This window comes from Mirounga leonina, unplaced genomic scaffold, assembly GCF_011800145.1.
Source record: "Mirounga leonina isolate KUSES-001 unplaced genomic scaffold, KU_Mleo_1.0 Mir_55, whole genome shotgun sequence".
Taxonomy (NCBI): Eukaryota; Metazoa; Chordata; class Mammalia; order Carnivora; family Phocidae; genus Mirounga; species Mirounga leonina.
In genome coordinates this window covers 4,255,220-4,272,989 of record NW_023270816.1, presented here as the reverse complement: position 1 = coordinate 4,272,989, position 17,770 = coordinate 4,255,220, and the positions used below count along the sequence as shown (strand labels likewise).

At 46.6% G+C, this 17,770-nt stretch overlaps 1 protein-coding gene across 2 annotated transcripts in view; it reads left to right on the top strand.

The window, feature by feature from the left end:
* The first annotated feature begins 365 nt into the window (after positions 1-365).
* LOC118001936 (1-acyl-sn-glycerol-3-phosphate acyltransferase delta) overlaps positions 366-17,770 on the top strand; it is a 119,530-nt gene continuing 102,125 nt past the window's right edge. The window contains exon 1 of one of the 2 annotated variants that reach the window (XM_034992124.1): positions 366-540. The gene's annotated coding sequence lies outside the window, so the exon portion shown is untranslated. Of the gene's footprint in view, positions 662-17,770 lie in introns of both variants that reach the window. The other variant, XM_034992123.1, reaches the window with a different exon arrangement.

Sequence of the window (17,770 nt, the reverse complement as noted above, 5' to 3'; positions counted from 1 at the left end):
CGATCGCAGACTTGCTGAATTAAAACCCAGCCGGTTTAGGACGATTTCCAGGTCGCCACGCAGCCGGGGCCGGAGTCCGTCCGGGCTGAGGCTGGAGGAGCCATTTCGGGCCGGGGATGCAACAGGGTTTGGGGAGCCGCGGGCAGGAAGAGAAAAGGCCACCTGGCGGGCTTTGTTTCTGAATCGGGCAGGTTCCCGAGCCACAGATTTCAAGCGCGAAGCTAACCGAAGCACTTCCTCGCACTAACTGGAAGGGGAAGGCAGTGACTCATGTTACACCAGCTCGCGTCTTCCCTCCCCGTAACTGCTAAATTGTAGCTTTAAAAGGAAGTGACATGGGGTGGGGAGAGACGTCAGCTGAGGACCACTTTTTTTTTTTTCCCCCCGAAGGGTCCACCCCATGGGTGGAGTCTCGCTTTTTCTTCCCAGTGTTGGCTGACTTACAGCTCCTATAAACTAGTGGCAATTTCTGCACCCCAGCCTGCTCCCTCTCAGTTTCTGGTTTCTAAGCCCATGTGGCAGGGGCCGCCAGAAAAGGAGGTATGTGCTGTTCGTGCTGTTTCCAGGCGACTTCACCTCTGGGCGTGGCGGATGTCTGTGTGTCTCTCTCTGTCACTGTTCTCCTCTCCTCGGCTGGACCTCACTAAAACCTCTGGAAGGGGTAGGTACAGAACGAGGACGAGTGGAAGGTGGAGAAGGAAGTGAGGCGACAGTGGGGACGTGGAGGGCGCAGAGCCTGAAAGGCAGAGGGGCTCTGCGCCCCCTCTTTGTGCTCAGCAGGGTGAGCGTGCCTTTCCAGGTGGTGATTTACAGCTGCTGTTCTGGGATGAGTCTCCCCCTTAGGCCTCCCCCCCTTGGGTGAGAGCGTTTTCTCCGCAATAGATGAAGCCGGGGAGAAGGTTCCTGTTACGGATCGGTCTCCTGGGTCATGCAACACGTTCTTCCGTCCCTGGCGTTTCTATGGCAACCACAAAAATAATACTACACAAAAGGCAGCCCCGATATAGGTGGATTTATTTGTATTTCGGTCGGAGCCTGCTTGCTGCCTTCCGGCTGGTGATTGCCTCGGCTTGCTAAAATCCAGCGAGGCTTTGTGCTACCCCTCCTCACTTTCATTTTGGTTTTTCCCTATCACAGGAGGGCTGGGGGGAGGGGTGTCGTCAAGGAAACGGGCATTTGTAATTACCTCTTCATGACTTAATTTTTGGCCTCTGAATTTCTCCATCCTCTCTAGGAATTATAGAAGGAATGATTTGGTGTTTGTGCAAGTCCTCAGTTCTGGTCTGTTTCAGAAAACCAGGACAGTTCTCTAGACGTGATATTAATGCTGGAACCAGACTAAGGGGGGGGAGGGGGTTCCAGGCTAAGGGGGGGGGGCGAGCACTCACTTCTTTAAAGGAGGTGAGATCCTTGAAAAAAGTTTCAGAGTGTCTGAGAATCAGCACTGATAAGATACATTATTATCTGCCTCACAAGTTTGCCTGATCGTCTAAATATTCAAAAGAGGGTTCTTTGCTCTAGCCTGCACTTACTGGGCACAAAATCTAAGTTCAACAAGTATGAGTGATCGTCCTTAGACGGATTCCCCATGTGATCGGCTCTCATGGAGGTGAGGGTCCGTGGACCTTCTCTTTTTCAAAATTGGGAAAGTATTAACCCACCTGTGATTATTCGTGAAGCATCTGCAGTTAGAAAAGACTATCATAAGAAGAGGGAGAAAGTGTGTGTGTGTGTGTGTGTGTGTAGGTGGGCAGGGACAACAGGGACAAGTCAAAGTCCTAAGTTAAAACTACTGAATCTTCTTACTATCCCCTATGGGCAGAAAGAGAATTGATTTTCAGGAAAAATATAAAGCATGAGAGAAAAGTACCGTCTACCCAGTAATAAGCAAAGTTAAATATGATTAGAATCAATCACACATCTGCTATAAAGGCATAGTCTAAATGGGCCTGTTAACAGGTTGGAATTGAACTGAGGCTTTTATTCAGTATATCTGAGGAAATATCTAATAATGGACACTATTCCCCTAATTCGGGATCCTGAATTACAAATTAGCCTTTATAAGACAGATCAGTAGTCATCTCATCCTTGAATCTTAAAATTACCCGTAATTTTGAATAAAGATTTCTGAAGGTCACTCAGCCCTCATAGTGCCTTCCTGCTACTGAAGCCAAAAGCATTACTTAGAAACCTCAGAGTAACCCCTCAGCATGGAAACAGGAAGAAGGGGTGGTTTTAATGAGGTTCTGTTTGCAGAGATCCTTACCTAAACATGCTATTATCTGGGACTTAAAAAACTTACTGTAGTGCAAGAGATCTCAAGTATTGTAGATACAAAAGTTATCTGAAGATGGGGACTGCTTAGCATGGCACAAGACTAACTAGAACCAAAGAGAGTTAAAGCCCAGAGAACTAGTTAAAGGGCATAAAGCACAGAAAAATGTCCTTAAAAAGCATATTACTCTCACTTTGAAAACTCATGCTCGTACCCACGGCAGTTGAACTGTAGGCTTTCGATGTTTGCAAAGAGCATGGAAAGCAGTCTTGCTAAGTTACTGTTTTTCTAGCTTGAAAATGGTCCTCAAGGATGTAGATTTACCCCGTGACCCTGCAGAGCAGATGGCCAGTGTGTAAGGCAAAGTCTGTGATGGAGTTTCCAGACCTAGCAATTTCACAACAAAAAAGCCTTATGGAATGGAGTTCAAAGGGCAAGAATTGTTTGGAAGCACAGCCAGAAATAAATAAATAAATACTGTCCTATCATCGGACCCTGAGCAGGGGTTAAAAACATAATCAACATCCTTGACCTGGGGAAGGTCAATGGAGCTGTAGATGCAAAGCGAATTCAGGGTCCCGGGAAAGAGGCTGAGAAGATGTGACAGCAAAGAAGTTGGAGTCAGTTGCCACAGGGCTGGGACCTCACTGTCTGCAGGCTCTGAATTGGGTGCCCAAGTTAAAGATCCACCAAACGGGGGTGACAGCATGTGCAGATGTGCGCACAGCTGAGAGCAGGAGGCCAGGCAAGAGGGAGACGGGAGACCAGATGCGGTTGGTCCGAGAAGAACATGACCAGGATGAGGATGTAACAGTTGGAAGGAGAGGAGATGGGCAAGTCAAAGGGAAGAAGGCAAAGTTGTCCCAGGGAACGGGTGTGGGGGCTAGGAGATGCAGCATGGTTCTCCATTCTTGTCCCAAGTGGGGAGAGGTCCTGTCTTTAGTGTGGAAATAGGGCAGGTATACTCTGTGCTGGTGAATAGAGATTCAGGGACAGAATTTTGTGTAAACCAGAAGACAGATTGATAGGAGAAAGATGTGAGTAGGTGGTGGAATCCTACCTAATCCAGTTATTTTTGAAGTGAAGGCCAGACTTAAATCAGACTTTAAACAAGTAAGAAATCTGGGAGAGGGGACCCCACCTGTCCCTACAACGTCATCCTAATGATACCTACCATCGCCATAGCTTTAAATTATGGGGAGCTCAGATGAGCACGTGGCCGACTTACTACATTTTGTGCAATCTGCTCTATTCTCAAAAGGAGGTCTAACGTGCATGTGAAGACTCTGCATTCATAGTTCTAAATGGTTTTTGATACCTACGTGTTTTGAGAGACATATGTGATCAAGCCTGGCTTAATAATCACCCAACACCACCCAGAGCCTAGGCAACTCTAATTCAATAGTCTTTGTCCAAGACAGAATCTGTTTGGAAAGCAAGTGTTGGTACTCTGAAATTTGGCTTCGTGGTATGGACCAGGGAGGACCACTGCTACGGCTGTGGGAAAGGGCAAGCTCACATCAGGAACTCTGTCTTTTAACAATATTCATTGTATCTTGTATTCTTTTAACAGTATTCATTTTATCATTGTGTCACTGTATTCTTGTATCTGCCAAGTGCTATGGACACAACTATGAGCAAAACTGGGTGCAGAGTAAATAGCTACAGTTTTCAAATATCTGAAGGGTTTTTCAGAGAGAATACATCTAATGACTGAGTAAGAAGAAAGATCTTAAAATAAAAGCAATTTTTGGTGAACATTATCATGGAATGATCTATCTAACCTGCCTCCTGTATTTTTCAAATGCACTCTTCTTCCACCAAAGATTTTCTACTTGTTTTCGATTTTGTCTTCACTTTGTTACTCCATTCTGGTTTTTTTCTGCTTCATCCTATGATCCTAAATCCTACTTTTCAGTCACCTTTCATTCATTCATATATATACACGCTTCCATCATCCACCCCTTTATTCATTCCCTCAACAAATGACGTTGACTATCATGTGGCCGGCATTATAAGTCATGGACATAGCAATAAATAGGAAATTATTTATTTCCTAAAGAAGCTGAGGAACGAACAGGGAGACAAATGTGGAGAGAGTCCCTTAAACCAGGGAGGGTTATTTTTGAGAGAGGCATTTATTAGCTAATGGCACTGCATGCTTCTTTCACTGAACAATTTTATATATAGATTGTGCTGGGCGGAGAAGGAAAGAGTGGTTAGCTGTTTGACCATTGTCCATCTTACAATTTTCTTGTATCTTTTGCACTGGTTGAGCTTATGGCTGGTGTCAGGAAACATTTGTCGATTAATGAAATGGGAAGAGGTGGGATTTCTGACCCTGGAGCCATAGAGGAATAGAGTCCAGAAGACTTACATGTTCTGTTTCTGAAAAGCATAAGCTGAGCATTAATCTCTCAAAGTTCCCTCATAGCAACTCACTTATGGACTTCCCTGGGACTATAGCTCCCTCCAGATGGACTTCAAGTATAGCATTTTTATTTTTATTTTTTAATTTATTTTTTAATGTTTTATTTATTTATTCATGAGAGTCAGAGAGAGAGAGAGACGCAGAGGCAGAGGGAGAAGCAGGCTCCCAGCCTAGCAGGGAGCCCGATGCGGGACTCGATCCCAGGACCCTGGGATCATGACCTGAGCCAAAGGCAGACGCTTAACCATCTGAGCCACCCAGGCGCCCCAAGTATAGCATTTTTAAAAGGGAAATTCCCACTGTCATCAAAATTATATGCCCCCTGGTTTGCTAGAGAGCCTCTTGTCATTTAGAGCTAATTCCCAAAACGCATGGCAAGTCCATGTCTCCTTCTGACAAAACCAAGTAGGTTTCAACACCTCAAATCTAAATAGCCAAAATAAAGAATGTTAAAACCTTGTTGGAGTACTTATCCTGTTTGTATTTCCTGATGTCACGAAGCTCCTCAGAACTGTTTTGCCCCCATATGATTTCTACCTTCACCACGGAGATTACATGGGCAACATAACCAAGTTCATTCATCCAGAGCACCACCCTTTCTGCTTGTCCGACCTTCAGAGAAAACATTTAGCAAGTCCCCCTTCTTCTTCGATATTTTGATCTCTGAAGAGGTCAGCTTCTGCCTCCAGCGTGAAGCTGTTCCAGAGTTCCAGATAACTCTGGCTGGCATAGATCTCTCCCTTCTGAATTTGGGTTATACCTAGCGGCTAGTCCATGGTTAATTCTATGTAGGCTCCTCCAGGAAAAAAGGCACATTTTGGACTTCAGAGGAGTCTGAAGCTGTTCCCTAAAATTCCTGCAGAAGATCAGTCCTCGATCTGGGGGGATGGCAGGTCACCTGCCGAAGCCATCAGAGATGCTCAGGGGACCAGCGAACATGTAGCTTCTCTGAGAATGGTAAGGGCCCACTTTAATGAGGAACTTCTTGTGTGCCCGTCTAGTACAGAGATCTCACAGCTCTCAATTCACTTTAGCCTCATAACAAACCAAGCAGGTAGAACTATTATCTTTTCCATTTTACAAAGGCAGGAAGTAAAGATTGGTGAGCTACTCACCTGCTTTCGTAATAAGGAACAGAGGTGAGATGCGAACCTAGACTGCTGAACTGTGTACGGCTGCCCCCTCCATGCCGTTGCTATATTTATCCATCTGTGCCCCGGGCCAGCATCGTGCCACGGACTGAGCAGACATGCGGTGATCATGTCTGACCCAAGGATCAGACGTCTACCATGCAGACCTTCCCCTGTATCCCTTTCATCCTAGTGTTTGGGAGCTGCAGAAAGACCGGAAGAGAACGGAGTGTTTTTGAACTTGGGCAACCGCCAGCAGCAGAGCCTAGGAGACAAGCTGCTATGGTTTTCAGGGAGCTTGGTGGTTCTGGTTCAGCCAGAGAGGTGATCTGGTGGGGCAGGGCAAGGGTCTTGTGGTTCAAATAGCTGAATGACAGTGCAGGACATAACGTCAAATTAAATACGAACTATTCTCCAAGCTAACTTTTTCTTAAGACTGATTGATTGATTTGAAAGAGAGAGCAAGAGTGAGCAGGAGCGGGAGGGCCAGAGGGAGAGACAATCTCAAGCAGACTGTGCTGAGCGCGGTGTGGGGCTCGATCTCGTGACCCCGAGATCATGTCCTGAGCCAAAACCAAAAATCGGATGCTTAACCGACTGTGCCACCTCAAAACTGATTTTTAACCAAGGATGGAACTTTGCTGAGATGTTGCGCTTGAGGACACCTGTGGTTGCTGCTTGAATGGCTCCCAAGGCTGTGGTTGGAGAGGCAGACTTTCTTTTCTGTTGTTTTTGTGAACAGGTCTATCACTGCGTGTAAAGGCAGAGTTTTATCTGGAAGGACACTGTGCTTCTCTCGGACAAACTCTGAAATGAGAACCGGTGAAACGAATTGACCGGGAGCAAGATTTGGTCTTTTTCCCCATCTCCGTCAGCTCCCTTGTGAGCTGTCACCTCTCTGTGGGCAGAGGTTAACCCAGACTGATGAAATTTTAAAGAGCCTGTCCATCCCAAGTGCTTCTTCCCAGGATGCCGCCGCTATCAATGCACCTTCCTCCGGGGCCCAGTTCTGAGCCCCTCTTTTTCTGTCTTCTGCTGGGGGGAAGGGCGGGTTGCATGGACCCACGGTGGCGAGTGGCTTCCTTCCCCAGATGTGCACCACCTTTGTGCCTATCTCCCCAACCTCTGGCCTCTGTTTTCCTGACATTCGTCCTCCATCCCATCACCTGTCCTTCATAAAACGTCACTCTCAGAAGCGATGACGTTAAATGGCAATTCGCTCTTTAAGGTTTGATCCTAATCACCGCCCTGGGTGCTTATTGATGGCAGGGGCTTTCTAACTGCATTGTTCCTAGCACGGGGCAGATGGAGTACCTGGCACCGAATGGGTGTTGTAGCTTAGGGAAAGGTGGGCACAGGGAGTCAGGGGTCAGATTTGCCTATCTGAGCCAAATCCCCCCACCCGGGCTAGGTCCTTCCAGGTTGACGTTCCTTAGGACAAATTCTTCTACTGGGTGCTGTTGACATTTGGGGCCAAATAATGCTTTGTTGTGGGGCCATGCTATGCCCTGCAGGATGTTTAGCCGCATTTCTGCCTCTACCAGTGGAACTCCCCCCACCCCCCACCCCAGGAGTGACAGCCAAAAACATTCCAGACATTGCCAGATGTCCCCTGGCGGGGCAGAATTGCCTGCAGTTGAGAACTTCAGGGAACTCCTGGATCCAAGCAAACCCATCTCTTAGGACTAACTTGCGCTCACCAGGTTTTACAATGGCAGCCCCAACCAAAGGGGCAATTCGGTCATTTAAATTAACAGAAAAGAATTGAAAAAAAAAAAAAAAGAAAAGAAATGAAGGGCAGACATGTCACCAAGAAGTACTCAAATATGGCCCACTCCACAGCCTTCTGCCTGTGTGGTCCCAGCCCCAAGGCCTGGCTGAGCCAGCTGGCCTCAACTCCCCCAGGCGGGTGGGACAACCCCCTGGGTGGGATAGATTAACATATCTACAGAAAGAATTGTGAGCGCTTCCCTTAACTGACTTCAGGTCTGTGTGCTGGGATTTCCTGATTAATTCCCAGTTTCTAGGCCAACCAGTGAGCTCCACACCCAGGTCTCACTGGTTATTTATTTGCCTCTTAGCACCCTCCCCTCCCAATCTTGAAGGCATTTCAAGCCTCTCCCGCCTTCTCACTTACACCAGAGGGCCCTTTTACTACTTGTCCTGGGACCAGCCCCTACTTCAGGTAAGGCCCCGGCTCCCCAGCCCAATGCCTGGGAACGCTGGGCGTACAACCACCTTGTCCCTTCCTTTGTCTGCCCTTCTCCCTTCCAAGACTGGAAAGATGGGCATGGGGGGGTGGGGGGGGGGCACGGGTATATCTGTTCTTCCAGACTCCCACGCAATTCCAGAACCCTCTCTGAACCCTTGTATCCAGCCTACCGTGGGCCAGGCGCTGAGGGTACAAAGGTGAACCAGACCGGGGCTGCCTACAGGATAAGACAGAAATTTTAAAAGCATTGCATGTACTTGCATGATTCGTTCTTTCCCACAATGTCCCTGGATCTTCTTTCAGGGTCAAAGGACCTTCCGTAGCTTCACATAAATGAGCAGAAATTCTACATCTTAACCCCCGCATCATGTGGAAATTTAAGAAGTTACTTAGGACCGAATGATATAATGAAAGTTTTGTGGGGTCACCAAATTCCTCCTTCGGCCTCCGTTTCTGGGTGGAAGAGTGGGGTTAAAGTTTAAGTAGGGGAAACAGGGAGAGAGGACCACAGAAATATTTTAAATGTGCCTGATTGTTTTAATTATTTATATTGGGTCCAATTTTAGCCGAATTGGGACTTCATCTCTGCCCCCCCTTCTGTCTTCTCAAATGGCTGCACTGTGATTTGTCTCTAAGACAGTCTGGTCTTAACAGCTTCTCTGTGGCTTGGCTCCCCAGAGAGGATGCACCTTTCTAGAGCATGTGGTTTACCAGGCTGGGATCTAGTTGTGTCCTGTGGGTGTTGGGCAAGCAGTGAGTGGCAGTTTCCTAAGAACGGGTACACCATGGGACGCGACCCTGCCTGCCTCTCTGGGCAGGGAGAGGATTAGCAGGCTGGCAGTCAAGGTGTCCTGCCTTGTCAGAGGCCACAGGAACATTGCATTGGCCAGAATCTGGAGACTGCCAGGCCTCCCTCTCTAGACACTTTCTGCTGGGCCACAGAGATGGGGGGCCTTGTAGGGACCACGAGAAGCAGCATGGCAGAAGGGAGGACCAGGTCCCCAACCCAGGTCACCTGCTTACTTTCTGTGGGACCTTGGACTCCTTGAGACCAGGGACTGTCTCTGGTTCTGCACTGGTCCCGGCACTGGGAGGTAGCCTCGCATGGCCTCTGTGTCCTCATTTCCTGACCTGGTCAGGGAGGAGGCCAGCGTACAGGCCAGCTTCTTCAGCCACCGACACGGTGGGGCCATTTTGGGAGTATGCCAGCGAGTGTGGAGAGCTGCAGGATAATCCAGGCCCACGTCACCCAAGCATCCGTTTTGCTGAAAGATCCAAGGTATATTTTATTTAAAAAAATAAAACGAACATGGATATGCCATGATATAACATGGAACATTTACATGAACTTTTAAGGCAAAACATGCTTGGTTGTTCGGATGGCTTTCGGCCATAGCTCCAGATCCTTCAGTTAGCTTCCTCAGCTGAAGGGAACATCTCTGTGGAAAGATTTTAGAGGGAAAACTGAGCTGGATGATGTCTAAGTGACTTTGTGGGAAGGAAGAGTCCATTTATCATGCTGTCCCTTCCACTACCTTTCCTCTTTACTACTGTCACTAAACAGTCTTGGGGATGGGATGGAATAGGGCAGGCCATGAGTCATCCCTGGGGACTGGCTTGCCTTGACTCTGTTTCTTCCTTGTTTCTCTGTTCCTGATGGGATCATTTATGGACGGTTGCTTGAGTCCCTCTCTTTTGGCTCTGGTCACCCACCCTCCTGGACTTTCTTCCTTCTATTGGAATAACCCCTTCTCTAGATTAGCCCAATGCCCATTCTGTTCTTTCTAATCTCTCTCCCTCGCCCATTGCCTTGACTGTCTCCAATAAGGAGTTGCTTTAACTCCTACTGCTTATAGATATCTTTTATCTTATCACCAGTTTATGATACATTACCTCCTGTTCTCATAAAGATTTCTCTCACTGGGGTTATCTTTTGGAATTTGAACAAAATAGCCAGGCATGTGAAATTTGCCAATTCAAATCCTAGCAAACTGTCCTCAAGGTACCCATCTCTTTAAGGGTCCCACCCTCTCTAGGGGTTGAAGAATAATCCAACCCAAACCTCCTGCCTTAAATAAGAAGCCTTGGCATGGGCAGACCTTGTTGTAATAGAGGGAAAGAGGAGAACCCAGTACCTAACTACCCCAATAAACTGCTTTTTTTCCCCCCCTTTATAGTAAGACGTTGGTGGACGAAAAAAAAAAAATCTGAACTGTGGACTTTGCCCAGGCACAAGCAAACCAAGTTTTATTAGATATACTTGAGAATATTAAGGAAGAGGGTAGGCCTCTCGTGTGTGTGTTGTGTGTGTATCCTTGCTCTTTTTAAAACCATGTTTTTGGGCCACCTGGCCGGCTCAATCAGGAGAGCACGCGACTCTTGATCTCGAGGTCAGGAGTTCAAGCCCCATGTTGGGTGTAGAGATTACTTGAACAAATAAAACCATGTTATCAAGTGTGGATATGCAGTATCACTTGACCCAACGTTTCTCTGAAAATGGAAATCATGCCATTAAAGTCTTAGGGTGCAATGGCGTCTGCTCATAAGAAGTACTACAGTATATTCCAGTGAAATTTGCACTTGAAAATTCGTGTGACGCAGGGCAGGGCATTACGGTGTGGAGCCTGCTGAAAGTAGAGAAGGAAAGCGTACTCTGTGACCACGGGGAGTTTATTGTCTAATTCAGCTTAAACCAGCAAGTCTGCCAAAGCCTATTCCATTTACGAGATGGTAGAGTATCCAGTTGGGGACAGATTCAACCATGTGGAAGACAGCCCCAAATCTGCAGTATACAGTGGGAAAAATTATTCTCGAAAGCCTATGTACTTTGCGAGGCTTAATCTGATTTTACCCTGAACATACTCACACAGCAAGTGTAATCCTGAAATGACTGGCTTAGCAAGCTTGGTTACCTGTTTGCCTGAGCAAATGGTGGAAAAGGAGCCATCGATGGCAGGGTAGGAAACCCAAGAACACATGTCCAGCAGACCCATGGTCCTGAGCCCTTGATGTGGCATCTGATGTACTCCATTTACTAAAGCAGGACAATCCAGAGGACGCTGGAAAGATTGCCATCAGAAACAATGGTTTTGTCCACTCTATCTTTTGGCAAGTTAGTTCTAAATTTTAACTTTCCAGAAAATTATTTCATTCAAAACAAGTTGTCCCCTGGCTGAGATGGGTGAGGAAGGAGATGGCGACAGGTAACGTCGAGGTGGCTGGCTGCTTGCTTCCTGCCACAGCCCACCCCCAGGGAAGCTGGGCTCTGAGCTGGCCTTCCAAGCCCCGGATGGCATGTCCTGGAGCGTCTGTTCCCCATTTGGTTCCTACCCCAGGCTACGACAGAAGGAAAGGGGAGGTAAATCAAAGGAAGAAGGAGTGAGCCTCTGTGGAGCTGGCCGTGGGAGGGCATGCTGAGCTAGCACGCATCCTTGGTGTCAGATGCAGAGTCAGGGATGCAGCCACAGATAATGCGGAAGGGAGCACCAGGCTGCAGTGAGCAAGGAGCTGCGTCTCCCTCACTTTAGTCTGGTCTCAGGGTCTCGGGGGCAGAGGCTCACCCATGTTCTCAGCCTTGCCTGTCTGTTAGAATTGCCCACCTTGGACTGGTGCATCGAGTCTCTGGTTCCTCGATTTTTTGTTTGTTTGTTTGTTTTCTAGGTGATTCTGATGGGCTGGGAGAACTGGAACCATGTGACAGCAAGGTGGCTAGGAAGACAGTGTCTCTGGACAAACAAAACCAAGGGCAGGACAAAGGCGATGAGGAGGATGATGCTAACTAGCTACGTTTAAGGTTCTCATGTCCCAGGCAGGGTTCCAGAAACAACTAATCCTCACCATGACCCCATGAAGTAGGACCTATTGTCTCCATTTTATAGATGAGGAGACTGAGGTTAAGTAATTTGCTCAAGATCGCTTAGCCCATGAAGCAAACCAACTCTTTGGCTCTTGAGTCCCTGCTCCGGTGTTAAGGTTGATACCTTTACGGGACTCAGCCTCTTCAGATCCTCAGTAGGCAAGGTTCCGTGTTAGAGGAGTGTAGCAAGGGGCTAAGGGTCTGCGTCATAACTAGAGCAGCAAGAGTCTGGTAGGTTCTGTTCTCTCTGACCAACATGTATTCCTAGAATAGAGGTCGAGTTAAATTATTGAGTTGTCTCACATCAAATACAGCTTGGTAACATTCCTTTATTAGCTGGCTTTTTGGCAAGTAAAACATCCCACCTGCGTGTTGGGGATGCTGCTTTGTTAATGGTGATGTCCTGATCTGGGTGTGGTAGCAGCTCCATCCCACAGACACTGTGGTCAACGTGTTAATGCACCATAAGCTGGGTGTTTGTCTATAACAGTGTGGTGGATGTGACTAGCCATTCAAGTCATTCATGTTATGAATATTTATTACCCACCTGCCACAGCCAGGTCCACATGCTGGACACTGTGGATCCCGGATGAAAACACTGGGGCTCCTCGGGCGCCTGGGTGGCTCAGTTGGTTAAGCGACTGCCTTCGGCTCAGGTCATGATCCTGGAGTCCCGGGATCGAGTCCCGCATCGGGCTCCCTGCTCGGCAGGGAGTCTGCTTCGTCCTCTGACCCTATCCCCTCTCATGTGTTCTCTCTCTCTCATTCTCTCTCTCTCAAATAAATAAATAAAATCTTTAAAAAAAAAAGAAAAGAAAAGAAAACACTGGGGCTCCTAAGGAATTCAGGCTTGTAGGAAGGCAGACAGATATACATAGGAAAACATTTAGTGACCTTATATGGCCTTGGCACTGTGCTTAATCTTTTACATCATTTACTCCTGCGGTAAGTGATGATTACCACGCAGTGGTTAAGTCCTTTAACCGTGGACTTCACAGTGAAGATAGAAGGGGCTGTGAGAAGACAGGGAAAAAGGCATCTCGCGGTTTCGGGGGGAGGCAGCGGGATGGTACAGTCTCGGGCAGGGTTTGGAAGGATGAATGAAGGCTGGGAGGAAGGGGGAAGGGAGGGCAGCAGAGGGGACAGAAGACAGGGGCCGAGGTGTGCCCTCAGGGAAGACTGTCCTGACCTCCTCACCGCCCTACCTGCCCTCACTTTCCCTTCTAAAAACACATTGCAATTCCGGGAGAGTCCTCGCCGGCTGATGTTAGCATTTAAAATTCTCTCCTCATTCTTCCCCACACTGTAGCAAGCTCCTTGAGGCCGTTTGGTGTCTCTACTGCCCAGGGTGGTGCCTCAGTAAATATTTGTTGAAGGAATGAAAGGCATCCTCTGAGGAGGGGGCCCTTCCAGTGGGAGGGACACCCCTCCACCCCCTATGCTTCAATGGCATCCCAACTGCAAGCTGCCAGGCCAGTGGGGCTTTTGTTAAAGAAGACACTGGCCCTCCTTCCCTGGGAGAGGTTTCTGTTTGTCAGCGTGCAATGTAGTTCAGTATTAGTCCCAAAGACATACGGTATCAAGCGGCCATGGGTGCCTTTGATGGTGGCCCACCTGCCCGTGCAGGTCTGAGAACAGAGGTGAGAGTCAAGTGTAACCACTCCGTGAGCTCAGGTGCTCAGCTCTGGCAGGTGGCTTGGAGTCAGCTACTGACATGTTTTTTTAAATGAACCGTTTTCCTGGAGATTCTTGTGTACTTTCTGGCAATTCTTAAATGCCTTTCTAAGTTGGGCAGATTTGAGGAGCTGCCCATGGGGACGGTCAGGGCGCCACTGAGTGGGAGCAGCCTCATGGGCGTGTGAACTACAAGGTCACCCAGGAACTTGCACTTGGTGTGAGATTCTCCATTCAGGGTCTTGAAATTCTTAATACATTTTGAACAAGGGGCCCTACGTTCTCATTTTGCCCTGGGCCCCCCAAATTATCTAGTCCATATGGCATTGAGTCTAAGGAGGTTTATTGGGTGTTGGTGAATGCCAGCTAGAATGGGCAAACTACAGTCCCGCCCTAACTCTGGACAGCTTTTCAAAAGCAGGACCGTGTGAGACAAGATGGCCACACAAAAATAAATCCGCGATCACCAGCAGCTCAGAGCACAGGGGTGACTGCTGTAGCCAGTCACGTTAGGTCATCTCAGTACAGGAAGGATGGTGTGTTGCTTAGCCAAGCTTGTGACATTGTCCCCAAGTTCTTGACCTCTGGCCATGTGACTAAACCTTAAACTGAATCTTACTAAAACCCAGGCTGAAGAAAGGCTCTCTGTGGATGGTGTTTCCATGGTTTTCTGGGAGGAAAATAGAACCGTCTTCCAACATATGAAGATGCCGAAGTCTAAGACTGAAGTTGCCTCAAATAAGAGAAATCATTTCGGGTGATCATGAGAGATTAGCGCTCTCCTGTGTCCATCAAAGTGTGTATGTTTTCTGTATTTTGTTGCCTTTCTGACTCAAGACGTGAATCACAATGTAGGTTTCATGTTTTCTCCTTGTGGAGAGTCTGCCAACCCTATTTGTAGGAAATTTGTTTTCAAATGGGGAAGGATAGAGAATTTAAAGTGGAGTTATTTCAGTTATTTCAGTTACTCCAGTCAAGACAAATCACTGTTGTTTTTTTAAAGATTTATTTATTTATTTATTTATTTATTTATTTATTTATTTATTTATTTATTTGAGGCAGGGTGGGGAGGGACAGAGGGAGCAGGACAGGGAGTCTCAAGCAGACTCTAAATGTGGGACTCGATCTCATGACCCTGAGAACACGACCTGAGCCAAAACCAAGAGTCGGTCACTTAAGTGACTGCACCATCCAGGCGCCCCCAAGACAAATCACTTTTTAAGGAATGCAGTGAATTTACAGTTTTCACCTCTGAATTGGCATTCTCGATCTTGGTGATCTCATGGGGCATGTATCATTAAGACGGGAGACAAGTAAAATTCCTTGTTTCCCAAAGTCGGGAGATGTAAATACTCGAGCCTTTATTCTGGTAGGCAGGACTTCTCCCAGATATTTCAGTTTAGTAACCAATAAATAATCAAAAAACAAGGAGCCCTCGTGCAGCCACTAAAGCTAAATGATGCTGAGTTGACTTAATTTATTTTGTTGGTACCGTTATTGGGTGAGTCAGCTGGGAAAATGGTGGAGCAAAGGTGTTATTTTTATTTAAGCAAAAAATATAACAGAATGTATGCTAACATCTTTTGTATATGATAGTGAAGCTGGGGGTTGGGAGACCAGCTGGACTCCACGCTAATGGGACAACAAAACAGGCTTGTTTTTATTTCCACTATGAAATAGAAGATGGAACTCATGCTCTTTCCTTTTTTCTGTTTTACACCTCTTTCTCATTCATTCTTGCCCACATTCCTTTTTAATTTCCATGAAGAAAATTAATTTAAATCAGCTCCTCATTTTCAAAGAATCGGCCTGTCATTCTTTTTCATTGTTGGGAATTCAACCATTTTTTAAAAAACCTCTTTCTTCCATTCATTCGTCTAATTTTGGATGGCTTTTTTGAGATCTACTTTACAAATCATAAAATTCACCCATTTTAAGTGTACATACAGTTCAGTGAGTTGGGAAGTTTATACATTTGTGCAATGGTCACCAAAATCCAGCATGGAGCCTTTCGATCACCCCCAGCAAGTGCCTTGTTCCTATGCACGTGATCCTCACTTGTCCCTGTCGCCCCAGGTAATCAGCAATCCATCTTTTGTTTCTATGGTTTCACCTTATATGGGAGCTGCATATCGATGGAAAAATTCACTATATAGTGTTTTGTGTCTGGCTTCTTTCATTTAGCAGTTTTTTTGAGGTCTGTCTATGTGTTACATGGGTCTGTAGTTTGTTCCTTTGTTTTGTTGGGCATTATTCTATTGACTGACTAGACCGTGTCTTGTTTGTTCACTCACCTGGGGGGGGCGGCGATATATGGTTTTCAGCATCCATCCAGTTTTAAGTTTACCACTTTTATTCCTGATCCAAAGTAAGGATTAGAAATAAGTCCCGTTTTCCTTGCTACTTCATCCCTATCCCCAGGATCACACTTGAGGGATCCCAACATCCATAGGAAGGGCTTGGAGGAAGAGTGAGGTGCGCTGTCTCCACCCGTCCACAGCCTACAGTCTCTCTCTCAGAATAGCGCAGCAGATGTCTTGAGTTGGACGCTGTAGGTTGATCAAGTTAACAACTCTCACTCTGGGAAAAGAGCAAGTCTCTCCAACCTAAAACTGGACAACAGGGGACATAAATTCCTGACTTCTATCCTGGTTCATTTGTTTTCCAACCAAAAAATGTAAAAATTTCTATGTTGCAAATTGATGAGCCCACTTTTTCCATTCAATTATTTATCTCCCTACTGATTTCATTAACTAAGTGAAGCTTTTGGCAACTCACCAGATTTCATTCACAAACTCTTTCCGTCAGTGTCTACTACCTGCAGGCTCCGTGCTGGTTCCTGGGGGATGGGGTAAGCCGCCAGACACCAGCCCTGCCTCATGGAGTCCTGCTCCTGGGAAGCGTTGTCAGCTTCTGCTCCGTTTGGCCATTAAAGGGCAGCTGACTTTATAGTTCTAGTAGAATCTCTTTCGCATATTTGAGCCCTGAAATTTCATCTGAATTTAATCACGGTGAGTCTGCTATAGTGAATATAGTCTATTATATACTTTAGTGGGTCACATTGATAGTAAGGAACATAAACAGAGTATTCAGTCTCAGGTATTCAAAACCTTTGACCCACTGAAGATTTTCTCTAGATCTTAAGCACGGAGCCTAATTAGCCTACATGGTGACGATAGCTTCTGTTGGCATGCATGCCTAGGGCTGATTTCCCTTTGCTCTTTGAGACTGACTGGAAGACTTAGGGGTAGTAAATATCCTTATAGCCTTTGCCTACAAGCTTTGCTTAGGATCAAAGGTGAGATCCCATCCTTCCTTTATTTATGGCTTAGTGTCACAGACATCATCCAGCTTAGGAGGATACAGTCTACATCCTTACGGTGTCCTGGTGGGCACTCACATCACACAAGCAGACCTGGGCACCGCCATCTTGCTCTGTTCCCTGGGTGAGGGGAGGGTGCCTTTTTCCTGCAGGCCAAAATTCCCCTCGTTCTTCCCCTATAAGGACTCACCCATTCCTTTTTTTTCCAACAATGTCAGGACATGTGTGATTATATCACAAGTAGAATTAAGCCGACAGTGCTTATGTTTTGTCATCTGTAGGGCCAGGAGTTTGTTTTGCTTTTTTAAACAATGCTGTGAGATATAATTCACAGCATAAAGCCCACCCATTCAAGTGAACAACTCAGTGGTTTGTGATATATTCAGAGTTGTGCAATCATCATCACTATCTACTTTTAGAACATTTCATCACCTCAAAAAAAAAAGAAAAGAAAAGACAAGAAACCCATATGCAGGGGCAGTCACTCCCTATCCCCCTCCCCTGCAGCCCTGGACAACCACTAGTCTACTTTCTGTCTCTGGATTTGCCTATTCCGGGTCTTTCATATACACAGAACCATACAGTATGTGGTCTTCTGTGACTGGTTTCTTCACTTGGTGTAATGTTTTTGAGGTTCCCCCATGTTGTCGCATGTATCAGTCATTCATTCTTTTTTGTGGCTGAGTAATGTTCCATTGGTGGATACACACCATTTTGTTTGATCACGCAGCTCTGGATGGACATTAGGGCTCTTTCCATCTTTTAGCTATTATGAGCAATACTGCTATGAACATTCACATACAGGTTTTGGGCGGACTTCATGTTTTCATTTCTTTGGGGCACATACCTAGGACTGGAATTTGGGGATCA